The following is a 6,173-nucleotide window of genomic DNA, read 5'->3' on the forward strand; positions in this document are numbered from 1 at the left end:
AAAACACTAAACAACGGAAATGCTCAAATTTTTAAAAACAAAATATTTGGGGAAAAATTTTAATAAAATTCTTAAAAAACATGTGGGTTAGTAATTATGCTTGAAATACACATTTAATTTCATTACAGCCCTGATCAGAAAGTGTTACGGCGCATTATGGAAATGTAAAACATGTCAAAGTAGTTCTGAAAATATGAGTTTGTGTTTTTAGACCAAATTTGACTGTAGTTGGAGAATGAATCTGGTATAGATTTCATATTCAGTACAGTCCAAACCTTTGGTCTATACTGTAGTATATCACAAAACTAAACATTAATGTCAAATAACAAGAATTATACACTTTATTCACTCTTTCCATCCAACATGCGCAGAAACGTATCCTGTCTAGCAGCTGGAATTAGTCAGATGTAGAATTCTGCTCTTCAGGCTTAACATCACCTGAGTCCAACCCCATCCTGTGTTAACCCCAAATGTGCCAACTGGAAATGACCACTAAATAACTAATTCTGACTGAACACAAAAATAAACGTGTACACAAATTGGTGTTGATCTTTAGTTTTTCTCTATCAATCAGAACGGTTTTATTTTCGTTCATCTCAAACCGTGCCATCTTAGAAGGCGCACTACTTTGATTGGCAGATGGCCGGACACATGAGCGGACTCAACAAAACTCTTACTTACTTTGATTCGCCCGATTGTCATATTTTTGGGAAACTGCTGCTGCAGTGGATGAAGGTCAACTCCTGTCCGAACGCCAAAATCCTCTTCAATTTAGAACCCTGCAGGTGGTGTCAGAAATCTTTATGTTTTTTGGAGCAAGCAAATGGTAGGATGTGCTGTCAGACCAGTTCACACCCATGCTTACCCATGAAGGCTAAACCCATTAGTCTAAGATGTTCTTCATTCATTCTAAGATAGAGTTTCTATTGTAACCTGAGCCACATATCATAAACAAGTACAGTAAAGGCTCACTAACAGGGTTACATGCCTGATATCAGCAAAAGAGCTTCATCTTCTTGATGAAGTTTGTGAAGATATAAATAGGCCTTCGACCAGGGGTTTATGATAAGTAAAGGCAATTAATACATTTTAAAGAATTTGATTTTTCTGGAGGGGCAATATATCGTCATGTGTGCGACATTATTTCTTTTATAAATTATGAGAAAAAAAACCTGCGGCAAAAACTCACTTAGATGAGACATGCAGTTTCCCGCCGCACCATCAGGGGGTGCTCCTCACTCTCGTACAAATGCTGCTCCCATGAACTAAAGTTAGTTTACATAGCCTTGCTCTAAAAACATTAAATCAGAAAGAATAGATTCACAATCATTTTCTTCCAAAAATACATTTAAAAATCAAATAAAAATTAGAATAACTTATACAAAAAAAAGAAAAAGTTAAAAGAGCTTTTAGTCAAATATTAAAAAACTAAAATTTGACCCTGAGTACGGCAAGGCAAGTTTATTTGTATTGCACAATTCACATAAAGTAATTCAAAGTGCTTCACAAAAAAGGAAAATGCATTACAATCACAATACATAACAATGCAAAGATTAAAAAACATACATAATCATTTTAAAATGTACTTAGTCCTGACTCTGGGCACCCGCAGGAGGCTGGTCCCTGAGGTCGTCAGAGTCCGAGATGGTTCATATGGCGCTAACATGTCAGAGATTTACTTTGGTGCAAGGCCATGGAAATAAACAATTCAGAATGTGAACAAGCAGAGCTCCTGTAGAGTACTTTGAGCTACAGGACGCCAGTGCAGAGACCTGAGCACAGGACTGATGAGATGGTACTTCCTGGTTCTGGTCAGGACTTGAGCAGCAGGGTTCTGGATGTACTGAAGCTGTTTTACAGCTCATTTAGGGAGGCCAGTGAACAGGCCGTTACAGTAATCTAACTTATTGGAGACAAATGCATGAATAAGTATCTCCAGGTCTGACTTTGACTTGAGATAAGAGTCCTTTGATCACTGGAACAATGGCAGTTTGCATTCTTCTGTGACTTACTCCACTAATGGCGCCAACTCCAAGCAGTAGTGCATCTCTGACCCTGACATTTGGCACAGATTCTCTTTCTGCCTGTGCTTTGATGTCAAAATTATGATGCCTATTCTGCAAAACTGATCCGATTTCTCTTTGTTCTTTAAATTCATACTGTAATTGTATACTGTGAGGTAAAAATCTGTTTGTAAGCTTTATTTCAGACGTTATGTCGTCTTTCCGCTTTGGCTCAACACGTAGTTCCCCTGCACAGTTTTGGAGAGGACACAACATCACTCAAGTCTATGTCACTGTTAGTTGTCTCATTGTAATGGTAGGCTTCTTACCACCGGATGCTACTGGAAGGGTCTTGTGAAGTCCATTTTCAGATTCTAAAGTAAATATGCCTGCTTGTATTTCCTTTTTTTCTTTTTGATCGATCCAACAGCGTTCACAGGGGGAGTAGGCTAAATTATATATTTTTTCTTAATTTCTTGAGGAAAAAAACTCCAGCTTGACAAAAACCCAACTCAGTTCAGATGTGTAATTGCCTCACTGAGGAGCTCCGTTCTTTTAATTGTATTTTATCGTTGTAAAATGACTCATGAAACCAAGCACGAACATGTGCTTTTTGTAAAATATTGAAGATAAAATATAGTATTAGATTAATAAAATCTCCATTTTATTTTTTTTTTAAATTTACACTTGAAAATACAACACATTAGTTGTTCAGAATGAAAATGAATTGATTAGAAGAACGTATGCAGTTTGAATTTTTTTACTGTCATGTGCTGCGGTTAAAAAAGAAACGCTGTTTCGTGACCAACAAAGTTTCCCATAAGCGTGCGGTCAGCACTGATTGTAAATCTGACTCAAGAAGGATCAGTTCTTTACTAGCCATCAACATTACCACACGCCGTCAGCACAACCTTTAGGAAGTGACTTAAAGCTGTGTCAGCAATCATCTCATTTACCTGAAATTTCCTGTTTTTTTTTCCTCTCAGGAGCAACGTCATCTGTCACCAGCAGTTGGATCTTTTGTCTGTCATATAAACCTGCAGTTTGTGGTTGAGTAAGAGCACGTGAAGGCAGGTGGTCATGCTTTAGCATCTTTCCTTTCTAAACAGGTTGCTACGGAAACAGAGCAGCTGTTTGATGAATAGCTGATCCAGACAATATCATGTTTCGGGATGAGGGCCTGCAGATGAATGAGCGCTGGACGAGTGACGGGTTTGTTCAGCTGAGCTGTCGTCTTTTCGTTTGAATTTCAGGACCTGAGAAAAATTTAATTTACACTTGATTATCTAGCAAAAAATACAAGGAAACTGGAAAACTTCCCCTGCACTGGATCGATTTTAGGTCAGTAAATTGGATCGCCGACTGAAAATTATGATATGAATTGAATCGTTAAAATCAAAATTATTATTGGACTAAGAGTAAAGAAGCAACTTGGGACAAAAGTACTCATAGTACTGAGTAACAGTTAAAATTCTGAATTAACTGGGAACGGCCTCTGTTTTACAGGATTCAATTTAAAAAAAAAAAAGAAAAAGAAAAAGTGGGTTTATGAATGATGCACAAAAATGAAGATTTTATTTTCCTTTTATTGTGAAAACCCTAAACACACGTCCCTGCTACTTCCCCTTTACATTGTCATCCTTCTGAGATGAATGTTTGCTGAATCCTTCAGTGTGGCTGCACCTTTCCAGTGAGGTCATGTGCAGAGGCAGACATTGCTCTGGGTTCCAGAACCGGGATAGAAGATGCTGATCAGGCATTTTTATTGTGTAGGCTTAGAACAAAGGGTTCAAAACTTGAGAAAAGTAAAGTGTGGGGCTAAAAAAAAAAAATACAAATACAGGGCCACAGTGGCTCAGGAGGCTGAGCAGGTCGACCAATGATCGAAAGGTCGGGGGTTCAACCTCCTTGTCCTTGGGCAAGACACTTCATCCTCCCTGCCTCCAGTGCAGCTCCACTGGTCCACTGGTGTGTGAATGTGTATGAATGTCCCGGTGATGGTCAGACGGACCGTAGGCGCGAACTGGCAGCCACGCCGCCGTCATCACCAAGTATACATGAGGAGTGAATGAATAATGGACACATTGTAAGCACTTTGCTTGTCTGGAAAAGCGCAGATACATCTAATCCATTATTAAAAGAGTAACCTGTTACTGCCCTTCTCCGCACCTTATCAGATATATAGTCAAAGGGTTTTTTCACATGTGCATAGCTTGAAATGCAAATAGAGCTAAAAAACAGGAAGTTTTAACACCAAGCATGATTGTGTGGGTTCTGAACATCCTCTGCTGCAGTAAAAGAACTTGTTTAGAATAAATATCTACACATTCCCATCATGAATATTTCTAAATGGATGCAAAAATGTCACAGCAGACGATGAGCAAAAAAAAAAAAAAAGGTTCCCACTATCTGTTCCCGGCCCTATCGGAAGTCTAAAAAATATATCTATATAGCTATAGTTTTTTAACACAGCTCTTTACTTATATTTTCTATCTTGGACAGATTAGCATGTGGATAGACTCACTATGACAGATTGGTGTTGTTTTAACAGTCACTAAATTTAAGCTTAACAAAAACCAGTTCAGATGTGTAACTGCCTCACAGAGGAACTCCATTTTGTGAAATGTATTTTATCGTTGTAAAATGACTCATGCAACTAAGCACAAACATGTGCTTTTTGTAAAATATTGAAGATAAAAAGTTGCAATCATAAAAAAAATGGTGGCTGTGTGATATTTTTGAGCATGCATGTCTCATAACAGCTCACACACACAGATCCACATGCACAAACATGCTCTTGGACTTTTGTCAGGAATATTTCATCTGAACTGATCAACCAATCAGCATCTTTCTCCCGTTACTCTTATTAATTTTAATGGTTCAGGGATTATGGTCCACTGTGGGCGAGTCTATCATGCTAAACACGAAGCAGTGAATGTTTTAAGGTGGTTTGGTTTGATCCCTATTCTTGTTTCTGTGTGTAAGCCCCTTGATTTGTTGAGGCTAAATTTAGCTCAGTTGAGTTTAGTTATTTTGCTTTTTTTTGTGTGTGTAAACGTTCACCTGTCGAACCCAGTAAAAAGACACAGGAAGGAGAACCGGAAAAAAAGCTGAACCACCGATGGAAGAAGACGAACGCTCAGTCAGTTGGAGTGGGAAGCACTGAAAGACCAAAAAAAAAAAAAAGAAAAGAAAAGGGAGGGGTGGCGAGTCTTTAAGCTTCACACAGGGACAGCAGAATGAGGCAAAGCAAGAGCGACGTTTTAACAAATTACAACATCGGTTTCAGCTCTTGCAGACTAAAGTTAGGAAATTCAGATGGAGCTTCTCATTAAAGACGTGACTAGATGATGATGATAATATTCTCCTCTGCCAACATTTAAACATGTTTCAGATCCAATATGATGATTGCCCTGAATCCAATAAAGCGACAGCTGCAATTCTTGCTAAACATGATGTTAATGCTGAAATCTACAGGTCTGATCAGAGTCCTAAAAACTTTATTAGTGGCTGACAGAAAGTGAAAACAGACTCACTGTTAAGACATATTGTTGGAAAAAGGTCTGGATTAAGAAACAGAATCCAAAACCCCCACTTAGTCAGGAACTGGTGCAGGAAACCAGGCTTGGTGACGGAAACATTTCCTTGAATTGAAGACAAAGAGCCATGGCAATGCAAAGAAGTGCCACAGCAGAACAGAGCTGAGCAGATGACCTGACAAGCAAGAACTAAAAACCAAAACAGAACATGACCCAAACCATCACATCACTGACAAAAACCAGACCATAGTTCATAATCCTCACACCACTGGAAGAGGCCACGCTACCCGGTGCCGGAGGGGCCCATTCACCTGGCTGGGTCGGGCCGGGCCGATGAGGATCTGGTTCCCCCTATGATCACATGGTTCACCTTGGCTCCTATCACACAGTGTATTGATGGACAGTTATCTTCTCCTTGTCTCCGTGTCAGATTTTCACCCTTGGATGAACATTTATTTGCCTTTCTGCAGATCTAGCATAAATGTTACGAAGCTTAAAATCATAACCTACTCAAATTAGCAGCTTGGCACTAGTATCCCCTCTCTCTCTTATTTTTATTTTCCTCTCCCACTTTCACGTTTTTTCCCCTCTCTCTTCTCTCTGTTTAAAAAAACAAAACAAATTTATATAA

This window comes from Oryzias latipes, chromosome 17 (genome assembly GCF_053564925.1).
Source record: "Oryzias latipes strain Hd-rR chromosome 17, Olatipes_Hd-rR_3.1".
Classification (NCBI taxonomy): Eukaryota; Metazoa; Chordata; class Actinopteri; order Beloniformes; family Adrianichthyidae; genus Oryzias; species Oryzias latipes.